Raw genomic sequence first — 25,118 nt, 5'->3', positions numbered from 1 at the left:
AACTGGCACCACATCTGTGTGTCCTGTTCAATCACAGCCTCACCTCAGGCTTTGTCCCTACTGAATGGCACAGTGCTACATTCATCCCTGTCCATAAAGGGGGAGTGACTACAGACCCTGGGAATTATCACCCCATTAGCCTAATGAGTCTCATATGTAAGGCTATGGAGCACATCATCATGGACCTAATTAACAAAGATATAGAGTGTTAGAAAAATATGTATTAATGTGTGTATTAGTAATATGCTTAGTGCATTCAGACCCTAAAAGAGTTAACACATTTATTCTATTTCATACTGCACAAATCTGTAAAAACTGCAGTTGCCTTTTGACCTTGTACTGTCAGCTAAATCTTGCTTGTGCCTTGGAAATTTACTGAGAAGCAGATGATTTCTGCTTGAGTTAGGAAAATAATGAATAGAACAATACTGCTTATATGAAACTTAGGCAGGAAGTTCCGCTGTGCCATGAGAACATACACAGCGGTAGAAGTAATAGATAATTAGGACAAAACCTGCTTGAAAATATAAACTGCAATCAGCATTTGCTTGTATCTGTATTATAAAATTACCTTGAAAACTAACAGTTTACAATAGCCGCTTGTGAATGAAGTACTGGTCACCAAGGCCAGGTTGTTTTTCTAAAAAGTTTCTCACAAATCTAGTCATGTCAGCAGGAAATCTGAAGTAACACCTGCTGTAGAACAATGCTTAAAGTTGTGTTTGATTATGTCAGCTTAGAAGGCCATATCTTGTAAAACAGTATAAGAATGAACATACTTCCTGTTAGTAGTTAGACGAATCCTTGTATTTGCATGTTTTTGTCTCCTTGCTGCAAGTAAATTAAAGTGCCTTAACTGAACCTTACGTGTATTGGTCTTTGAAGTTTTTTCCTTTGACAGATTGGTCCTTCGGACAGGAAACCATCACTTCGCCTTGGATCAGACAGGCCAGTTGGCTTGAAATCGTACGGGGAAGAAACCACATCGATTCTTCTTATTTGAAAAGTCCTCCGACTGTATTGTCATACAAAAGAGGCCAGCCACTTTCTGATCTGCGACTGAAGGACGAGTTTACTCAAACCAGGTGATCAATCACGAAGGCTCAGGTAAGGTGAATCTACCTTCTTTTCTGTTTTAGATCAGGGACTAGATCTGTATTTACTCTGTTAGAGACTTTGTTTATAAGTCAGGAACAGAAAGATTAATGTCTTGTCATTGATCAAGGAAACAGAGCAGGTAGGCAGTCATTCTGAAGAGACTGTAAAAAAACCGTGGTACCACGTAAAAATAAGGTGTTGCGAACCGATTAAAAGGGTAGAACAAAATGGGTAATAACTGTACAAAAAGGTCCCAAAATCCGCCATTAACCGAAGACGCGAAATACATGCAGTCACAGCGTGCTGATAATATTAAATATTACTCAAAATGGGTTAATAAATATGAATTTGATGGTAAACTAGAAAAATCCTCACTTGTCAAACAGCTTAAAACCGATTCTAAAGGTCGGGTAAAAAAGCAACGTGAATTAGGAATTCCTCAGGCACACAGGTGGATTGAGGAAGAAAACCGAAGGGAACAAAAGAATAATAATTCAAAAACAATGTTTTTAGATAAAGAGGACAATAATTTAGTAATAGCATCAGCCCCTCCACCTCCCGTACCAGAATATGAGGCAAGTGAACAAATTAGTCCACCCCTGCGATATCCCGCTGTCACTATGAGTAGAGACACTACAAAAGCGAAACCGTTTGTTAGAGATCCCGTCGAGACCAGGTCTCGAACACAGGCAGGAAACTCAAAAGGGAACATTGAGTTATATCAAATGGGTAGAAATTCATGATATATGAGTGAAGAAGAAATATGCCCACTTATAGAAGTGCCTAATCCTCAGGCAGGGCAAGAAGGACAGGACCCAACTATTCTAGTGTATAGACCTTGGACTCCGGAAGACATCTGGAAAGCCACTGAGGGAATTCCCCATCCAAAAGTTAATTTTAGAAAGTTCTTAGAAGATTTGCAAGGAATGAGGCTGAGTTATAATTTAAATGGAGAAGAGGTAGAAAAAGTAGTCAGACAAATTGTGGGACCAGATTGGCACATGATTAGTGGCGACTGGAATCCCCGTGATATTGCGCTCAGGCCCCTCCCACATAGCAGCGCAGAGTTAGACAACAGAGTGAAAGGTCTTACAGACTGAATCTCTGAGAAATGGAAACCCAGGGCAGACTGGACTTGCATTAATCAATGCATCCAACAAAAAGGTGAGACTGTTGACAGGTATTATGCCAGACTGTTAGAATGTTTTAATAACCATTGTGGAATGCAAGTTCCTGAAGACCAGACACATGATTCCCCATATGAGCAGCAGTTAAAGAATGCAGTTTTGAAAGGCAGTATTGCACCCATAAGCAATTTCATTACAAAACACATGGTAGATCATCGTACAAGCAGGTTACAGTCATTGCTTGAATATGCTAGGCATGCCGAAAGGCATTTTAATAGCAAAAAGAAAAAGAAAGCCCAAGTATTTTCTGTAGAAGATGGAGCAGACGTATATGTAGTACAGTCCGGGAAAAAGAGTAAGAAAAATGCCCAGGGAAACAAACAATCTGATCAACGATCAGAGGACTTTGAAGGGTGAAAAAAAAGGGGTGAATGTTTTAAATGCGGTAAGAAAGGACACTTGGCAAGGGATTGCAAGAAAAATAAGAAGGTAACCACGGAGGACAAGGAGGGTGAGGACTGACTATATGTTAGTCAGGAATCACTAGAAGGGGATAGCAGAGAAGGGACAAATGAGTATGTGATAGAGGGAGTGGAGAATGTGACAGAAGACATAGAGGAAGTGCAAGAAGTCATGGATAGTGAAGAAAATAAACTATTGGATTTGGCTTTATTGAGCTTAGAGCTCTATTTAGCAGACACAAAACCAGAAGTCACACTCCTGGTAGAAGGGAGGGAAGTCACATTTTTGTGTGACTCAGGGGCCTCACGGACGCTGGTACATCCCTCCAAACTGCCAGAGAACTCAGAGTCACCTGATTACATATTAGTGAAAGCAGCTAATGGACAGCTGTATCGGGAGCCCCTCTCCCATAATATTGTGATAACTGATCCTGTTTCAGGATTGATCCAGAAAAGCTAAATTGTTGTTTCTGCAAAATTCCCAATAAACCTCTTGGGCAGAGATGTTATGCAGCTATTTGGTATAGCAGTAGTTCCGACTATGCAGGGTATGGAAGCACAGCAACAAATTGATACCTTTGCAGTGCAATTGGAGGGTGGAATGTTTTATTGGTACAGCCAGGACTTGGTTATGACTGGTCCAGGGGCAGTGACCGAGGAGTTGATGAATGTAGTCATTAACAAGTTCCCCTCCCTTGACATTGATAAACAGCATTTGTTGCACTGTACTCTGTATTATTTCTAATACACCAGGACCTGATAAGGAATATGAGCAAGAATTGTTTAGAAATCATGCAAACAGATTGGTATTACGTAATCTGTACTGGGACACAGAAGGGAACAGTGTAGTCAGCTGTTTATTGCCCCAGGAGTTCTTTGCACTCTACAAATCTAATCGATTACCACATGTTAGCTTAACTAAGGACAAAAATGTGAAATGGGTAGACTTGGGAGAAAAAGTCACGAGATGGGAAAAGCAGACAGAGTTAGAACTGTCAGAACAGGGAATACAAATGCAGGAGTTGAACTGGATAACCCAGACCCACCCAGCCGTACACTTGCAGTCTAGCAAGGACAGCTGATTAGCACTCCTATTGAAGGAGGAAGAGAATGCCTTACAGAATATACCAGAAACTCTCTGGTCAACAGGAAAGTCAGATGTAGGACTTATTCATACAGCGGGACCAGTTACTATTACGCCAAAGTCAGCATTTAGACCACAAAAAAGACAGTATCCCTTAAGAAAAGATGCAGAGGTAGGAATCAAACCTATTATAGCAGCTTTACTTAAGGAAGGGGTGCTGGTGGAATCTCCTGATTCACCATGTAAGACACCCTTATTTCCTGTTAAGAAAGTGAATGGGGAGTGGCGTATAGTCCAAGATTTACAAGCTGTAAATGATGCAGTAATACCAAGGGCACCTACGGTGCCAGACCCACACACCCTGTTGAATGATTTAAAACCTCAACAGAAATATCTTTCTGTGGTAGACATCAGCAATGCGTTCTTTTCGATACTAATACACCCTGACAGCCAGTATTTGTTTGCATTCACATTTCAGGGGAAAAGGTATACATATACACAACTACCACAGGGGTATTGTGAAAGTCCAACGATACTCTCACAAGAAATGGCAAGCAACTTGGCGGGGTTTACCCCACCGAGAGGTAGTCAGATTTTGCTTTATGTTGATGATATCCTGCTGACGTCCCCCACCCAGCAAGATTGTAAAGAAGACACTATAGCGCTATTACAATTTTTAGCCGCTGAAGGACATAAAGTAAACAAAAATAAACTGCAGCTTTGGAAAAAACAAGTTAAATATCTAGGATATGTAATATCCAAGGAGGGTAGGACATTAGATGAGGACAGAAAAATAGCGATTTTACAAGCACCAAAACCCACTACCAAGAAGGAAATGATGTCCTTCCTGGGTATGACTAATTTTTGTCGGAGTTGGATTCCAAACTATGCCTTGGAATCTGCACCACTGACTAACCTGATTTATAAAAAGCCTATGGCAGCACAGGATTTGTTACAATGGAAACCAGAAGCAGAATCTGCCTTCTGCAAACTGAAACAGTTAATAGCATCCTCACTAGTTTTGGGATTACCAAACTATCATAAACATTTTTTCCAAACTGTAGATTGCAAGCAAGGTTATATGACATCAGTGTTAACACAACAGCATGGGGACAAGCAACGCCCTATTGCTTATTATTCATTACAACTGGACCCAGTGGCACGGTCTTTACCTCACTGTGTACAAGCAGTAGTTGCAGCTGCAATGGCAGTACAGGCTTCGGCCTCAGTAGTGTTGTTCCGCCCTCTCACATTGAGAGTGCCTTATGCAGTCGCGATTATTTTACTGCAAGAAAAGGTAGAATATATTTCCCCTGCTAGGCATCTTTCCTGTATGACTATATTGTTGAGCCAACCTCACATGACAATTGAACGATGTACAACTTTGAACCCTTCTACATTGCTCTCAACCCCTGCGGATGGCACACCACACAGCTGCCTGCAGGTGATTGAGAAAAAGACACTGCCTAGAAAAGATCTTACGGATGTTCCCTTGGATGATGCTGAGGTGACATACTACATGGATGGCTCATGCAAAAGGGGTCCTGCAGGACAGAACCTAGTAGGATATGCAGTAGTTTCTGACACAGACATTATAGAAGCAAAATCTTTACCACACAGTTTATCTGCACAAGCAGCAGAATTGATTGCCTTGACACGGGCATGTACCTTAGCAAAGGGTAAATGTGTGAACATTTTTACTGACAGCCAGTACGCTTTTTCTACTGTACATGTTTTTGCGCAACAGTGGAAAAATCGAGGAATGATAACATCTACTGGCAAACTGATTAATCATGCACAGTTTATTTTAGATCTTTTAGAATCTATTCAGCTACCTCAGAAAGTAGCTATTTGTAAATGCATAGCTCATACCAAGCAACAGGATAGGATTTCAAAAGGTAATGCGAGAGCTGATACAGCTGCAAAGCAGGCAGCTTCAGAAGTATTTCTTTTGAATGAGGATTTACAACCCTCTGAGATTTTAGACTTAGAAATGTTAAAAACAATGCAGACACTTACTACAAAAGCTGAAAAACAAAGATGGGTAAAATGAGGAACAATTCTTGAAAAGGGGCTGTACATCTCTAAAGAAAGGAAACCGATATTGCCATCTAATCTGTTTAGATATGCAGCTTTATTGAGCCATGGGCAGAGCCATGTCTCAACAGGGGGGGATGGTACAGCTGCTGAACTAAGTGTTCACAAAATATGGCTTCTCAAATTACTCTAAGAATTCTGTTCGTTATGTCACACCTGTAATAAACATCATGCACAAGGGGCGTTAAAGCCCAAGCAAGGGAGTTTCCCTACACCACCGTATCCATTTCATACTATCTGTATGGATTTCATAGAGTTGAATAAATGTGAAAATAAGAAGTATTGTCTTGTCATTGTAGATATGTTTTCCAGATGGGTGGAAGCCTTTCCAACTAAAAATCCAGATGCTACAACAGTAGCCAAAATCCTTGTCAAAGAAATCATCCCTAGATTCAGCATTCCGGAAAGGATCTACAGTGACAATGGCACACAGTTCGTGAATCAGACCATACAACAGCTAAGTAAATATTTCGGAATTTCTTTAAAGAATCGTTGTGCGTATCACCCTCATTCAGCAGGGCTAGTAGAGAGGCATAATGGGATTTTAAAAAGTAAGCTAAGGAAATTAATATCAGAAACACAGAGAAATTGGATGTACTGTCTGCCCCTGGCACTGTTGAGCATGAGAACTGTTCCAAATGCAAAAGGATTGACTCCTTTTGAAAAGCTCTTTGGAAGAGCTTATTATATACCTAAGTGGAATTCTCTCATGCCCGCAGACCAGGAAGCTGATGGTACATTAGCAGAGTATATGTGTAAGTTATTAAATTCTAAACATTTGTTGCAGTTAAATTCTGTTTCAGATAAAGAATGAACCAGACTGTTAGAAGTGGCAGTGTCCCCAGGAGCTTGGATTTGGCTGAAGGTAGTCAAAAATAAAAACTGGGCATTTCCAAAGTGGGAAGGTCCATATCAAGTGCTTTTGTCAACATCCACTGCAGTCAAGATCGTGGAGCGTGCCTCTTGGATCCACCTGATGCACTGTAAATTAGTTAGACATTGAACTAGATAAAAATCTTGTCACATGCCAAGACGAAAAATGATAGAGTCCAGGAGAAACAGGAATGCAGAACAACCCTTTCCTCAGAAGTATTGCATAATCATCCTGTTAACTGTACTAGTGACAATAATCTTTTTGCTGTGGCCTTTTCTTTTCCCAGCCACACAGACTGAACTGAATAAACGTGAAGCGTTACTCATAAACTGGCATCCAAACTTTAACACTTACCAGGCAATTAAATATGTGTATGCTGAGACTTTCAATGTTTCGAATTGCTGGATTTGCACAGCGTTGCCGACAGCATACGGGGGATTATTAATGACTACAGTCCCCCTAGGGGTCAATGAGACCTGGGAGAACTTGATTTATGATACCTCAGCCATTACAACACAAGATAAAATAGCATTGCACTTGTCTGTTCCACAAAAGGGAACTGTGTGTTTTTATAAAAATGATACTGTTCAGGTGTGTTGGAGCAATTGCAATGTGACTGTTCCTTATAGATGTTATACTAAAGGAAACAAAGTAGATCCTTATTGTAATACAAACTATGATTCATTTCTTGGATTGATGCACAAAACACTTGATGAAGTAAAACATAATTCTGTTCTTTATAAACAGCTGTCTATAATTGATAGAAAAATGTTTCATGCAGGGCGAGTGTACATTCATAGCAAGGTTACTACTAAAGCAGAGGATTGTTATTTTGTGTGTGGTAGAAAGGCATACAAATGGTTACCTGAGAATTGGTCCGGCAGTTGTTTTTTGGGTTACCTGGTTCCGGCCATACGACAGACTGCAGTTTTGCCTCATGGGAAAATTCAAAATGTCTGAGAGGTCGTCAAGAAACCTGAGAATCCTGTGGGACAAATCGATGCGTGTTGGAAAGACCATCATTCCCTAGGCAAAGGACTGACACACATGGACTTGAGTGATAGCGTTATATCGTGGGCAGGCATATCACCAGCATATGGAGCTGTGAAATCGATCTGGGAGCTGAGAAAACTGTCGAAACTTCTCGAAGTAATAAGCAATGCAACTTTTTCTGCTCTCGAATTGGTGACTGATGAACTGAATGCTATGAGAACTGTAGTGCTCCAAAACCGCATGGCTCTCGACTTCACCCTAGCGGCGACGGGTGGTACGTGCACTTTAATCCAAGAAGAATGCTGTTTGTATATTCCTGACCATAAACACGAGATAGACAATCATCTTGAGGTGATTCAGCAAGTTTCGGCCATGACCAAACCAGGCCCAACCCCACTGACGGACTTTTTCCAGAAATGGTTTGGGGGGTGGGGTACCATCCTAATGAACATCCTGATTGCCATTTGTGTAGGTATGCTCCTACTGGGAGTATGTGTTTGTTGTGGTATTCCGTGCATGAAAAGACTGATTAAAGACCTTATAGACATGTCAGTTTCTGAAACCTTATATCAAAGTACTGAGTTTGAAGAACTGTTAAAAGACTGAAAATGCTTTCATAAGTTTAAACTGAATGACTCTCATAACTGCAAATCCTGAGTGGAAAAGGTTAGGAGAAGAAAACAAGCTGTTTATGCTTATTTTGAAAGTAGAATAAAAGTATTAATAGGGGGGAAATGTTAGAAAAATATGTATTAATGTGTGTATTAGTAATATATGCTTAGTGCATTCAGAGCCTAAAAGAGTTAACACATTTATTCTATTTCATACTGCACAAATCTGTAAAAACTGCAGTTGTCTTTTGACCTTGTACTGTCAGCTAAATCTTGCTTGTGCCTTGGAAATTTACTGAGAAGCAGATGATTTCTGATTGTGTCAGGAAAATAATGAATAGAACAATACTGCTTATATGAAACTTAGACAGGAAGTTCCGCTGTGCCATGAGAACATACACAGCTGTAGAAGTAATAGATAATTAAGACAAAGCCTGCTTGAAAATATAAACTGCAATCAGCATTTGCTTGTATCTGTATTATAAAAGTACCTTGAAAAGTAATAGTTTACAATAGCCGCTTTTGAATGAAGTACTGGTCACCAAGGCCAGGTTGTTTTTCTAAAAATTTTCTCACAAATCTAGTCATGTCAGCAGGAAATCTGAAGTAACACCTGCTGTAGAACAATGCTTAAAGTTGTGTTTGATTACATCAGCTTAGAAGGCCATGTCTTGTAAAACAGTATAAGAATGAACGTACTTCCTGTTAGTAGTTAGACAAATCCTTGTATTTGCATGTTTTTGTCTCCTTGCTGCAAGTAAATTAAAGTGCCTTAACTGAACCTTACGTGTATTGGTCTTTGAAGTTTTTTCCTTTGACAAGGGAATCTCCAAACTCTAGATCCAACACAATTTGGCTTTGTGAAAGGTAGATCATGCCTGTCCAACCTGGTTGACTTCTTTGAGTCAGTCACCAGAACTGTGGATGAGGGCGAGGCAGTTTATACAGCCTACCGCCATCTGGCCAAGGCATTTGATACCATTCCCCACTCAGGAATTATTGATAAACTCACTAAACTAGACATCAACCGCTATATCATTAGTGGGTTGCAAATTGGCTCACAGATAGAACGTGCAATGTGAAAGTAGAGAACTCTAAGTCAGACTGCCATCCAAGCACTAGTGGAGTCCCACAGGGATCAGTCCTCGGTCCTCTCCTGTTTGGCATCTACGTCTCAGAAGTCCAGGCCAACATGGAGGGACTCTGGCTGACCAAGTTCACAGACAACTGCACAATGGGAGCCATTATTTACTCCCCAAGTGATGTAGATATCCTACAGAAAGGCCTAACTGAGACCAATGAATGGTGTCAAAACCATGGCCTTAAGCTTAATGCAAAAAATGTGTCATCATCCCCTATCGGAAAAGCTCAGTTCTTGCTAATTACCACATCAATGGGAGCCCACTGAACACTGAAGGAGTGATAAGAGATCTGGGGACACAGGTTGACATCAACCTCTCCTTTGACCACCACATTGCCACTGTGGTCAGAAAGTCCTTCTATGTGGCACATCTCATTACCAAGGGTTTTGCATCCAGGAAGAAAGAGGTCATCATCTCTCTTTCTCTACTCTTCCCTCATTAGGCCAATCATTGAGTATAATGCCCCATTTGGCATGTACCTCACTAGACACATGCAACAGCTGGAAAAGCTGCAAAAGTACCTCATGAAGAGGATCCTAGGCCTTAAACACATGTCCTACATGGACAGACTCAAAAAACTCAAGCTATTCTCTGTCTCATATCATCTACTAAGAAGTGCTCTCTGCTTGACTTATAAAGCCATGTCTGATCCACCAGCTCTGTTAGAAATGTTACATCTAAAGAAATCCTAATCCCTCCTCACCACACGCTTCAGAGACCTCAACCTCATTACCACAATCAACAGAACATGCTGGAGGGACAGGTTCATAACCTAGAGATGGCCCATGTTCTGGAATAGATTTCCTATGCATGTCAAGCAGAGCACTTCACTTGCCCTCTTCAAGAGAAATCTTGATGAGTGGATGGGAAATAGAAAGTTCACCCTGGGATCACTCCAGTGGCTCTGCTTGATAGAGGCACTAGGAACTAACGTCGGCAGAATGATGCCAGGACAGTTCTATGGGCTAGGCTTGTAAAGGCTCCAGGGCCATTAGCCTAGTATACACCTATGAACCTATGAATCTATGAACTGTAGTGGGGAAAAGGCAAATACATTTCTTCCAAGCTTAGGATGGCCATTCTTAATAAGAAATACGATTTCCTCAGTGGCCTGTTAAATAGTAATAAGACAAAGGTGAAGCTTTACTTAAATGGGTGCACATTAATTAGCCACAGCCATTTTTATGAGTACACAGCTGTCCCACCTACACTAGAAAATGAACAGACAAGCTTAAAAAATGTAATGGAAGATTATGAACAATTGTTAAGTATACTGTAACATAAGACTGCTAAGTGCCCAGAAGAATAGACGGTACCATTCCTTCTCCTCTCTATTTTCAGTATTGAATGCAGATAGCTGTAGCATCTATATTCAATGAGAGGGGGATTGTAGGAATAGCCCTTTTAATAGAAAAGGAAAATAAAGGTATGTATCACAGATATTGTTAGCCATAGTTAGCATTAGCATTACTGCGACTGTTACATACTTGCTGATGCCATTGATTATTGCAATCAAAGTGCTTTTGTTACTGTATCTTGACTGCATTTTTTAATTCTGCCTATATATATATATATATATATATATATATATATATATATATATATATATATATATATATATATATATATATATAGCCCTATATTAATCTTAATGTTTCCTGTCATATCATGTAGCAAAAAAAAAAAACTAAAACATGTAGAGTGTTTAAAGACATGCATTTAATGTTTTTTTTCTTAGCACAGACGCATATGGACTGTTCAGAAACATATATGCAACATGTGCCTGGAACTTGGATGCTGTCCTCCTGTTATCCGCTTTTCGGGAAGCATTTTATTTCCAAGCAGAAAACCACAGTGAATAATACTTTTTTATATATGTTCCCATGCCAGAGTAAAAAAAATGCCCTTAATATTGCACACTTATTTATTAGGCATCAAGACATTATTTTAATTTTTATTTTTCATCTGTATTTTATTTTTAGTCCATGTCTTCTTTGTTACTGAGGAAGTAGGGAAAGTCACTGTTCAGATTTGCTTTAAGTACACTATCCTGAGACTGAATATGATCAAGGTAAGATACAAAAGTCATTTAGAAGTCTGAGTCATGCTTTGCTTCTGAGAGGCAACCTTCTTCATATTACCAGAGGTGCTGCAACAGTTAAGAAAAAAAAAATACTAACAAAACAAACACAATTATAAAGTCAGAGAAAAATTGGGGGAAATGTTACTTTTTTATTTGCAACTGGTCTAAGGGGAAACAGCCACCATTATCCTCTTGCACAAAGGTGGTGTTTCTATTCACCCTGGAAACTACAGACCTATTAGCCTGACTATCCTTATTTGCAAGGCCATGGAGAGAATCATCATGGACCTTATCAACAATGATATAGGTACTCTCCAAACACTAGAACCTGCCCAGTTTGCATTTGTCACGGGAAAATATGCTTGTTAATCCTGGTGGACTTCTTCGAGACAATCATCAGAGCTCCGGATGAGGCAAAGTCTGTGCATACAGCCCAGTTAGACATAGCCAATGCATTTGACACTAACTCTCATTCAGGCATCATTGACAAACTCTCCCAGCTAGATGCCAACCCTTATACTGTAAGGTGAGTTGTGAAATGGCTCACTGTTAGAACCCATAAAGTCAAAATTGGGGAATCCACCTCTAACAGCACACCCATAACCAGTGGCTTCCACAGGGATCGGTCCTACTGTTCAGAATCTATTTCTGCAAAGTACAAGCTAAAACCAAGGGACTGTGGCTGACAAAGTTTGCTGATGCCTGCAAATTGGGTGTGGTCATAGAATCTCCAAATTATGTCAACATCCTTTAAGAATGTCTTAAGCAAACAAATGACTGGTGTCAAAGTCATGGCCTCATACTCAATGCAAAAAAATGTATTATCATCCTTTTTGGTGAGAGTGATGTTCCTGTAAATTACCACATCAGTGACAATACCTTAAGTACATACTCAGTAGTGAGAGATCTCAGCACTCAGGTTGACAGTAACTTTGCCTTTGATCACCATGTTTCCACAGTGGTAAGAAGGGCATTCTATATGGCTCATCTCAAAAGTAAGGGCATTGTCTCAAGAAAAGGAGAAGTTATCATCTCCCTCTACTCTTCATTCATTAGTTCAATAATTGAGTAAAGCACCCCTTTTGCTATGTACCTTTTAAAGCATCTGCAGAAATTGGAGACACCACAAAGGTTCCTCACAAGGAAAATTCAAGGTCATTCAGCAGCCATCCTATGTAGATCTGCTGAAATCACTGTCACTTTATTCAGTTTCATACAGACTACAGACACAGATACAATCTCTACCTTGCATATAAAGTGATCTCTGATCCTGCTTTATTGGAAATGCCGCACATCCGCAAGTCAAATGGTACATGGGTTACTTGCTGTGAAGACCTAAACCTAGTATGTGACATCAATAGAACCTGCTGGAGGGACAGGCTTGAATCCCAGAGATTGCCACGTCTTTGGAATAGACTTCCACTTCACATCAAACAGAACACCTCATTGGCCCTCTACAAATGCAATCTGGACAATTGGATGGTTAACCATAAAGTCACCCTGGGGCTACCAACTGCGTCCCTCTTGGACAGGGGCAATAGGTGCTGATCATGGAAACAAGGGCAGATTTGGCTAGGCTTCTAAGGGCCCTCAGGCCATTAGCCTAGTAACGTCCTACGCTCCTATGATGTTATGATCGAAGTGTGTGGAGAGCCTATTCACATCTGCTAAATACTATCTGCAGCATTCTCTCTCTTCCTGGCCCACTTCTATGGGGTTATTTTACTGTGTTCACCATCTTCCTGGAAACAGCAATAAAAATGACTCAGAGTGGGGCTGGCCCAATTTCATGGGACTTACTTATAATGTTATCTCCTGCCTGAAGTTGTGCATTGTGACAATGAAAAGAGTTAACTTCCACATTTTTTAGATGTTATGTTTTGTTTGACCTGTGATGGGTTATGACTTGTGCTACTTCACAAATCTTCACTTAATGATCATGAAAGTGACCAACCAAATTTAAAAGATGGACCAGGTGCCACGTGTCCCCTTGGGGCTGTTCCTGCAATAGTAAATACAATGATGCTTGTGACAGCAGGTTGAGCCTTCCATCTTGTGGACACCTCCATTAACCATATTGCACCTTGCTTCTAAATGGAGATCATAGATAGTGCACCATAGCTGAGTCCATATAGTGGTAGAACTGCATTTATTTTCTCTTAGTATGATGTTAGTCTTCCTAGGTAGTACTGTTTACTGGGTACCAGCATGCAAAAAAGAAATGAGCTGCTTGTTATTTCAGTAGTTAACACATCTGGTAAGTAGGTGTGATCAGATCATAAATCAGTCATTAAGGAGATGATGCATGGCAGAGTAAGTTGCCAGGTGCCATATTCATATGCACAGACTGTTGGGTTGAATAGATTTAGGAAAATGTTCTGTGGTAAGTTTTTTATGTTGAAATATGCTCTATCAAGAGCATACATAATTTAAGCCCAGTTTGTTATATACATTCAGCTTACCTGCCATAGAAGTTGTTTCTTTTCCAGGAAGGCATACTGGTTGCAATACAGGGATTTTCTTATAATTCTGTCTAGCACATGTAAACTGTATTCCTAGTAATCACCCATCTCCATGTTGTGTTTTGATATTATTACAAACATTTTCACCTCAAACTGGAATTTAAAGCAGTCTGCACTATTGACGTTGAAAGATTTCACAGAATTTTGAAGCCTGCATCATCTAATACTGAACTGTACTGTGAATAGTGATACAATCAAGCTGCGTAATAAACATAACTTTAGATTATAAAGACTGCTTGTAAATCATGCTCCCAGGAAATATAAACAAGTGACTGTATTAACTTGTCTGGTCAGAATTATTCCCCATTTTGAAAAATCAGCCCCGGATCAAAGAAAACCCTTTAATGGCATAAAAAAAGAACTGCACAACAAACTGCATAAAAAGGTATAAGGAACGTTCAAGTATTCTGTTGTATTAAACTACACAGTAGATGACAATCATGTAGAGTTCAAAACAACAGAAAAACTAAATATAATGCAAAGTGCAAGAACACAAGAGTCTGCTGTAAAGGAAAGTATCACGTGACGAGATTTTACAGAGTTGCTGGAGGCAAATGCAAATTTGTTTCAAAATTCTCAAAACTTTAGTTGAAGGCAACAACTCTACTAGATAAAAAATGCCTTTCAGTTTGATATCCAAAGGAAGCAATATCTGGTAGTTGAAATTTAGCAAGCCACACACTACTACAAATATAATATACCCCTTAATGAGGGTCTTAAAAAAATACACGGACTGCAGCATTTTATTATCTCAAATCGAAACATTTCCTGATTTTTTTTTACATTTATTACCATTGCTATAACGTGATCATTGAATTTGATAAAACTACTTCAAACTGCAAAACATGCATTTTTGAAAGAATTTTAATTATACAAAGTAGATAAACAGAAAATTTCAGCCCAGACAAGTTATTTTACCTTGGCATTATTTAATTTTGCCTTGCAATTTTTATCACTCCTTTTCCTTGCACCAAATTGTTCATTGTGTTATGACCTACTGAACCAAAGATGATTTTTGGTACTACCCTGACAAACTTCAGTTCTACTTTGTCCAGCTTACTATGAATTGTATAATTCTAGTAAATGTATTATATTATATATGCTAAACATCAGTCAACACAATGCATCAGCTACAGCCTTAGAAAACAAGTATCTATGCTTCCCTGTTTTAGACAGACTGGAGAGATTATACACTTGATTTTTGTTTTGCCAGAAGAAAGTAAACATTGATCGCAGGTCTTCCCATCTCTCTTTTCGTTCTTTTTTCAACTGTATACAGATTTCAACAAACAGGGGCAGAGAAAATACGAAGCCAAAGCCACAGAGCATGGGTAGTTACTGGTGATAAGTGGGTTGAGGACCTGGCCTACTCTGGCCTACACCAGGCACCCATGCTAACAGTGGGAGGGGTGTTTGTGCCCCTATTGGCCAGTGTGTGCCCACTATAAAACCCAGCAGCACTGGGTAAATAAGCTACTGGCTGGCCGGTATCTAGTTGCCCAGCCTGCGTTACCTGGGATAGCTCTGTTGAGTGAAAGCTGGACGTAAAACCAGTCAACCTACCAAACATGAACTAAGAATTGCTACACTTAATGTGAGTTCACTGATGGGATGCAGCTTGGAAGTGGATGACATGCTGATACGGAGAAGGTTGGACATCCTATGTATGCAAGAGATAAGATGGAAGGGCAGTGCAGCAACGCCACTTGGCTTGGGATCCAGAGTCTACTACTCAGGAGAGGGACAGGCTAGAAATGGTGTGGGAATTGTGGTGAGAGAGAGGCTTCAGAAGGCAGTGAGAGATATCATCAGAATTAGTGACAAGCTCATGGCAATCAGACTCCAGTGAAATGATAGGGCAGTATTCATAATCTCAGCATATGCCCCACAGCAGGGTTGTGATAGCAATGGAAAAGAATGCCTTCAGACACCAGTTGCAGGACCTACTAGATAAAACAGGACAACATAAATTGGTGTTGATAATGGGTGACTTGAATGCACATATCAGGACAGACAGAACAGGATACAAGGACTGCCTAGGTTGACATGGGTGGGGCAACAGGAATAAAGAAGGAGAGGCCATTCTTAGCTTCTGCCTAGAAAATGGCTTGATAGTAGCCAACACATGGTACAGAAAGAGAGGCAGTCACAAGATCACATACAAGAGTGGCCAACATGCAACTCAGGTAGACTTCCTCCTAGTAAGGAAAAGCCACTGGGGAAGAATCAATGATTGCAAAATCATCCCCAGTGAAACAGTCAGCCCACAGCCTAAACCACTGGTCACCACATTCAGCTGTAAACAGTGGCCAGAGAAGGCTGTAAGGTCAACAGAGACCAGGCTGAAGACCTGGAAGTTGACTGGAGAGAAAATAAAAAAGTTCATGGAATTAATCAGGGCTCCAGCACCCCAAGAAGAGGAGGAAATAGGTGGAGTTGAAGAAGAATGGCAGCACCTCAAAACAGCATGTGTGAGAGCTACAGAACAGATATGTGGCCGAGTCAGGTCTGGAAATAAGGTGCATAAGGAAAGCTGGTGGTGGAACGCAGAAGTCCAGGAAGTCATCAACAGAAAGCAGGAATGCAGAAAAAAGTGGGAGGTAGAAAAGACCGACCAGACTAGGAAGGAATACTGGTTGGCTTACAAAGAAGCTTTCTACCACCTTCTGGAAAGTGACTCATTAGGTGGCACAAAAAAACTATATCAGGTTGCAAGGCAAAGATAGAAAGATAAAGAAGATAGTCAGAAACATTTCATAAGGGATGCCTGCAACAACCTGCTCACCAGTCCAGAGGACATCAAAAGCAGATGGAAGGAGTATTTCTAGCAGCTTCTGAATGAAGAAAACACCACAGAAGCTGTACTGTCCCAGGAATAGCCTAAAATGAGAGAAGAAGAAGAGCCCACCTTAGAAGTAAGAACAGCACTAAGGAATATGAATTCAGGGAAAGCAGCAGGCTCAGATTAGGTCACAGCAGATATGATAAAGATGCTGGGTGAGATGGGGAGAAATGGCTCCTGAAGGTTCTCATAGCAGTGTGGAGAGAAAAGCATAACCCAGATGACTGGAGAGTAAGCATACTCGGGCCATTGCATAAGAATAAAGGGGACATCCACAAATGTGGACAGTACAGAGGAATCAGACTCCTATCACATTGCATGAATGTTCTAGAGATGGTGATTGATAAGTGCATACGCAGAGTAGTAGAATGTAAGATGGGAGATGAGCAGTTCAGATTTCGATCAGGATGCAGCACAACTGACCTGATGTTTGCAGTGAGACAGATAGTTGTGAAGAAGCTAGAGTTGAGGAAAGAGTCCAACTGGGCATTCTTAGTCTTGGAGAAAGCATATGACAAGATCCCAAGAAGGCTGTTCTGGGCAGTGTTGCTATGGTTTGAAGTCCCAGAAACATTGGTAGAATTAGTGCAGGCTATGTACAAGGACCCAGTGACTCAAATATGAACAATATTGGGCCTCACAGAGGGGTTCCCAGTGTAAGTGGATGTACACCAGGGTTCAGCTCTGAGCCCACTGCTTTTCATACTGGTGATGGACTACATTACCAAACATGTTGGAGGGAACAGATCAAAAAAGTTGCTGTATGCTGCATGCAGATGATGTAGCATTACAAGCGGACTCTGAGCAAGAACTGCAGCAAAGTATAGAGCAATGGAATGCAAAACTGAAGGCACACGTGATGAAACTAAGCACAGATATGACAGTGGTAATGTTAGCAAACTGGGGAAAAAAACTGAGAATTGAGAATTGAGATAGATGGGGAAATAGTGGAACAGCTTAATAGCTTCAATTATCTGGGAGGGGTGGTTGAGGAGAAGGGAAGTCTGAATGAAGAGGTCTAAGCTAGAATCAGAGGGTTTGCAGACAAATGGCATAGAGTGTCAGGTGTGGTCTATGACAGAAGAATGTCAAAGAAGCTGAAAACTAAAGTGTACAAGACAGTGGTGCAACCAGTACTACTGTATGGTACAGAAACCTGGGCAGTAAAGGCAGAATAGATGAGGAAACTAGAGGTGATAGAAATGAGGTGCCTGAGAGGGTTGATAGGATGCACTTTGTGGGATAGATAAAGAAATGAGGACATAAGAGCAGAAGCCAAAGTCGCTCCAATTGCAGAAAGGATCAAAGAGAACAGATTATGGTGGTTTGGACACATGTGCAGAAGAGCAGAAGACAATATGATGATGAATATTTGCGACAGATGGGAAGAAGATAAAAGGAAACAAGGACGTCAGGCAAAGAGGTGGATGGATTGTGTGAAAGAAGATCTGTGACAGTCAAGCATGAATGTCAAAGAAGGCAGGAGTGAGACATTGAATCGAGAGAGATGGCAACAGTTAACACCATTCCCTGACCCCATGCAGAAAATGGGAAAAAGGGGGCTGATGATGATGATGACAATGATGAAGATGATGACGATAAAGACGATGATGATGATGATGATGATGATGATGATGATGATGATGATAATGATGATGATGATGATGATGATGATGATGATGATGATGATGAGAAGCCTCAGTCAGTAAAACTGTTGTAGTGCTTGGAGTACACTGATTACACTCCAGTTAAGAGCGACTATGGCACTTGACTCAACCTTGACACTTGTTAAGACCTCTCTTGCTTTTGTTATTAAGGTTAGGTCTACTACTTGGCAGGAAAATCTGCCTGTACTGGCTAGCAAATGATAGCAGCAGAGCAAAAGATTTGTTTCTGCCTGCTGTCTATAACTTTAATGTGTCCCTAACTTCCTGTAACAAAAAAAAGCTTAGAAAGTTGCTAGAATAACAGGAAGTATTCAACTGCATAATGTGAATGATACAAACTTGGAAACTCACATTTATATCATTATTTAGTGATGTCAATCCTCAGGGTTTGTCTGAAAACCACAGATTTTATGAAGAACAGACCAAAAATATGAAGCAATAATCTGGACATTCTGCAAAAATCTAGAAAGTAACGAGGAATTAAACATGTTCAAGAATGATGTTCAGCATAACTCTGCCTTTCTGACAGCATCCACTAAGTTTTTTATAACTTTAAAACCCAACAAAACACCTGGTGATTTTTCCCCTGTAACTAATAGTACATGGAGCAGATAAAGATCCATGCACTACAAAGAATTATATTTGTCTCACTAATCATAAACCTGCATTGTGTGTTCTTGATGTGGATGCTAAGATTTACCTCTCGAGCTTTGTTCTTGAGAGGAAATACTTGTCATCCATATCTTAAACACATAATAAGCAGGTTATGATTAGTGAGCCAATTGTAATCCTCTATATTCAACATGAACAGAACTCAGGCTATCAAAATAAGTATAAATACAGTTTAGTGGAGGATTTCTTGAAGTATGAAGAGAATTTCTTAAAATATTCTGTTACATCTTTATAACAACTTCTACTGTATAGTAAGCAAGTCAAAATGTAACAATTATTATGCACACAAATGGATGAACAGCTGTTAGTAGAAGAATTGTAATAATCAGTATTACATCAGTAAAACAGGCACTCAAATACACTTTAAATTCTTCTTATATACCAGTCTGAAGTACAAGAAATTAATGGAAAACCAGAAGATTAAAACCTCCAAGTCACAAATGAACTATGCTTTTGAAAATGCTGGATTACAACACCTATCATTCCCACTTGGTTGCATGAATAACTCCCTTTTTCTGGATAGGGGTTACCCCTTAGATTTGATTACTATAGTCAGGGTGGAGGTACTGTCTAAAAGGGATAGTCACTTTCAATGTGTTTTGGGGAAACCTTATTTGTTAGCTGATATTGGCAAGAGCTGAGTCCAAGCAGGCAAATTTTTCCCTTGGAATGGCCATTAAACCAGATGGACTTGTACTATGGTTAAGGAGATTATCACTCACCACTGGACTATCTTTAAACTTGATGAGGATTTACACCACCATTTACGAGACAAACCCACATTTGTTAATAAAGTGCACAGTAACCTGAAGGAGGTGTTGGAAAAGCATAAACCCACATTGAAGTTAGGTACAAGCAAATGTGGTAGGTGCAAATATTGTCAATATATTTTAGGAAAGAAACAGCTATTTTAAAGAATTCATGTCAAACTACTGTCACCCTGAAGAAGGGAGACTGCAATTCCAAAGGTTTAGTTTATACTGCAGTCTGTAACCAATGTAATGATTTCTATGTAGGGAAGACAGGGAGGAAACTGGCCAAAAGGATCTATGAACACCTTTACAATATGAAGAGGGCCAGTCTGAATAATGCTCTATACAAACACTCGTTATCCTATATGGGTTTCAAAAATTTTTTATTTGGCATTTTGGAAATAGTTCCCAAAGATCCCAGGGCGGTGTTTGGGAGAACAGACTGGAATATAAGGAACTTCTTTGGCAACTGAGGCTGGAAGGTACAGTTAAGCCTTGCCTCAATGAATTTGTTTCCTTACAGTCTGTTCTCAGACTTTGAGTAGCCAAATTGTAAAATATATAATTTTTAATTGTTTATTGTTGGGGCCCTAAGTATGAATCCTGTATTGTCTTTTTACACAATTTAGACTTGATTTGATAACAGATAATTACAGTTGATTCACTTGCTCTTGTATTTATTTTGATAATTTATTTTGTGAATAAGCATTTCATGTGTATTTGCACTTCTAAAATTTGAGTTTGGTTAGTTTTAGAGAAAAAAATGTGATTATTTTGATTGAATTGGTTTTTAGATACAATGGACATTTTAAACAGATTTGTATATTTACTTGCATTGCTTGGTTAGTTAACCAGTTGAATTTAATTAATCCAATTATCCAAATTTAATTGGAATCATCCTTGTTCACTGCACTGAACATCTATTTAAACTGGATTTGAGTAAGAGCTGTTAGTTGTGAAGAAGTCCAGTGACGGACAAAAGAGCTTAATTCTTTCTATGTTTTTCTCTAATAAAGTTCTTTCCACTGGTTTGATTGCCTGCTTTGCTGACTATGACTCTCCTACAGTAATGACTAAGAGAAAGAGTTTTTTACCTCTGATAAAAGAATTAAAAAAGAAACAGGTCAAATTACATCTGCTTTTTCCAGCCAGACAAAATATTTCTAAAGGATGAAGCCAAAGTCTTTGAAGAAATAAACATTGTCATATCATACCTGACGATAAAAAAAAGTATTAGATCAAACAGATGAAATGGACTGGAGCAACAGTACCCCCAAAAAGCACACAGAAAGAGATAAATGGAAGACCAAAGAAAAGAAAAAAAAAAGATAAAAGAAATGTGACTTATTCATATATATTCTATTTTCTAGGTTAACTCAGAGTATTGTAAAAGAGAAAACAACAGCACACAAACACGGCAAAAAACAATAAAATTAACAGTTTTAATGAAAAGGTAAGCGCTTTCACACATTCACTGTGCTTCATCAGACCAAATACAACAAAGCAGATCTACAATTAAATAGGAAAGCATCACCAATTACAATTCAAATTTTCCAATAGAAACATACGTTAAAACATTAATTAAAACAAATGATGTATCATTTAATGAGCCCCATAGCTTATAAAACAGGTTTGATAGAAATTCTACCATTTATACCTGGAAACCTATCTGCCTGCATTATTATAATCCAAGAAAGTTCACGGCTTTCCATGAAAGTCCTGAAATCACCCCCACGCTTATCCTGAGTTAGTGTTTCAACTACTCTAAAACCAAACATATGGTCACTGCCATATTCCATATGATGTTTGGCTAAGGCATTGCACTCATCAGAATTATGTATACAATACAGATGCTCTCTCATTCTTTCCATGAGAGATCTGTTTGCCTTACCTATATAGAAACAATTGCACACCCTGTACTTGGCCAAATAGACAACATTTCTACTGCGACAATCAGCACTCACTTTAAACTTATAGTCTTTATTTGTAATAGGATGAACAAAAGCCACTACTGGTTCAATATACATACAAAAGCTGCATCTCAAACAGCAACTCATACTAGGAGCAAATGTTGAGTTGGTACCTCCTATGGGTGTGTGCTTCTTATAGCACAGTTGCCTCTTCAATGATTTCATATTTTTAAAGGTGAACCTCAGGTGTTCACCCACAATAACCCAAATCTGATAATCAGGCTGTAGAATGGACCAGTTGTTTTTCACGTTCTTTGACTGTGCTTTGTCAAAATGACAGGCACGACCCCTATGTTTCCTGTGTCTAATGGTGTCATGTACTGCATCATCAACTTCCCTCTGACAGTAGCCTCTATCCAAGAACTCAGATTTCAAATCAAGCAGGCCCAGTTCAAATAAGGCATCATCATTATTTAGCCTGGAGAGTCTCATACCCTGGCTTTTAACTATATTATAAATATATGGCCAGGGTGCATACTAATCCATTGTAATAATGTATTATTTCTACATTCTTCTCTGTGTAGGGTAGTGGTAACTCTGAGGGAAGGATTAACCATGATCTTGACATCCAAAAAGTCAATTTCCCTATCTGACACTTTAAATGTAAAGGATAGAAAATGTGTTGTATTCTGTAAGAAACCAATAAATTCTTCCAATTGCTGGCCTGTGCCATCCCAAATTAAAAAGAGATCATCCACAAACCTCCTATAAAATTTGATAAATGGAGCAAAGGCAGATCCAAAAACAAAAGTGTTCTCCGAATGAGCCATGACCATGTTGGCATAACTATTGGTACAGCAAGTGCCCATAGCTATGCCCATCTTCTGCAGAAACAACTGCTCATCATACATGAAAATATTGTTCTCTAATACAATCTCCAAGAAAGAGCAGATTAAATCAATAGTTGTCAAATCATAACCACTGTTGAGTGTTACAATTTTTTAACCATATTTATACCAAGGTCATGGAGAATACAGGTGAATAGAGGCACTACATTGAGGCTCACTAAAAAATATTGTCCCCTAAAGCACATGTCCTTGGTATGATCAAATAAATCCTCCAAAACTGCTGTGTGTCTCTCAATACCTGCACTTGTTCATTTAGCACTGGTCTCAACTTTTTCTCTATGAAAATAGAGAATGGTTCCATAATCCACCCCTTCCCAGATACAATCGGTATAAAGTAGATGTGTCCAACCTGTGGCCCGTGGGCCGCATGCAGCCCTCAGAGCTCTTCCATGCTGCCCTCCACCTCTAACTGCAACATCGATGTATGCATGCCCCAAAACACTTTTTTGTTTTGTGTTTTTCACTCCTATGACCTGTAATGCTAATGTTGGTGTGCACATGCACCAAAGCACCCTTCTAGTTTTGTTTTTGAGCCAAAAAAGGGTCAGTGTGTTTACACCATTATTTTGCGCCGGATAATCAGTGTGTGTGTTCTCGATGAAGAGGCACTCATGTATGGATTTGCCGCTGCTGCCTTTGAAAGGGACAGCAGTTACCTGTGTTAATAGGTAAGTACGGAGTGAGTGAGTGCATGCATGAAAGCAGAATTGTGTGCGTGAAAGTAGAAGAAGAATGTGTGTGTGTATGTGTGTATATGTGTGCATGACAGAGAGAGATGCATGCACAATGAAGCTAACAATGATCAGTCTGCCTAATGAACACAAGCAAGTTAGCTCACAAATATATCATACATTAAGAGTACACTTTCATTAAATTGCGGCTTTCCTGACAGGGAGAGTGTTGTATTGAACATGAACTCATACTTCTTAACTGTATGGATTTTCAAAGAATGTCTGGATTTTTGCCTCATCTTCCAATTTGTGTATTTTGCTTAGGAAATAAAAGTAGTCATCCAAGGTAATGCAGTTCCAGGGAGTAAGAATGAGACAGCAGCCTAGGGTTAGTGGGTCAGTAGTGGACTGACTATGTGGGACTGTAGCATATAAAGTTGTATTGCTTTTTCAGACAAACAAAAAAGCACCTAGTACTGTTTTTTCATTAGTGGGTTCTAAGCAGTGGTAGATTGGACAACAGTAAGCATAGCTTTGGCAGATAATCAATACTGGCAAATCAAGTGGGCACAATGTCATTTTTTAAATGTTGAGGATTTTAGTGTGTATGTGTGTGCTTATGTGTTGGGAGTGCTGCAACAGTAGATGATTATTAAAGACAGAGACTTACGGACTGTGGAGAATATGTTTCTTCATTTCAAAACCTAATATTTGGGTACGCATGCCAGAAGTAGATTTTTTAAGACATAGCTTCTTGCCTTTTACAGTGGATGAATATTTACATTTAATGGACAACGTATTAGCGTGGGCCTGTGGGGTTCTGAAGGATGCCAAGTCTACCACTGCCAGTGTCTTGTAAAGTGACCTGGAAATGGATATTGGGATGTTACTGAAAAAATAAAGTAAGTGGGCTTAGAAATATAGTTTAATTAAACAAAGTGTACTTTCAATTTACAGGCCATAATTTAATTTATTTCAGGTAGTCCAGATACTGGTAGATTGTATACCATTAGACTTAATTAGGGAGAGCTGTCATTCTGGGGAAACAAGCAGCCCTAGTTTCAGTGAAACCTCTGTGGTTGCTTGCAGGTAGGAAGTTGCAGTATGTTGATGCAATGTGTTTTATTTATTATTTTAATGCATTTGTCATTTCAAAGCATGGTTTTCTTTGATGCAAAAGAAGGCAGGACCGAATGAGCCATATAATGTTTAACTGACAATAATGGGATAAAAAGATTATAAGTGATGTATAATGTTTGCAGCTACAGTTGTTTCAATGGTGTCTGTGATGCCAAACTATTTTTGGGACTGTGCCCCACTTTTATTTTTCGCTTTGTCCAGATTTCTTGCTCTAAGGTTGAGAGGTATGGTTCCATACTAAATCTGAAGTTGTACTTACCTTGGAAAACTTTTTGGCATAATTATGAAAAACAGAGCCTTATTAATATCTCTGTTTATTTCCAATATAAACTGCCATGTAACCTTGCAAATACCCTTCTTATTAAGCTACTTTACTTGTTTTGGAATTGACAGGTATGATTCATCTGTTCGGACATGAGCATAGAGTGCTAATGTGACTGATTTCTTGCAGCAGTGTGTGGTTT

Source organism: Protopterus annectens, chromosome 8.part0 (assembly GCF_019279795.1).
Source record: "Protopterus annectens isolate FY-2018-M chromosome 8.part0, PAN1.0, whole genome shotgun sequence".
Taxonomy (NCBI): domain Eukaryota; kingdom Metazoa; phylum Chordata; order Ceratodontiformes; family Protopteridae; genus Protopterus; species Protopterus annectens.
The sequence above is the reverse complement of the archived record's forward strand: the minus strand, read 5'-3'. Positions refer to the sequence as shown.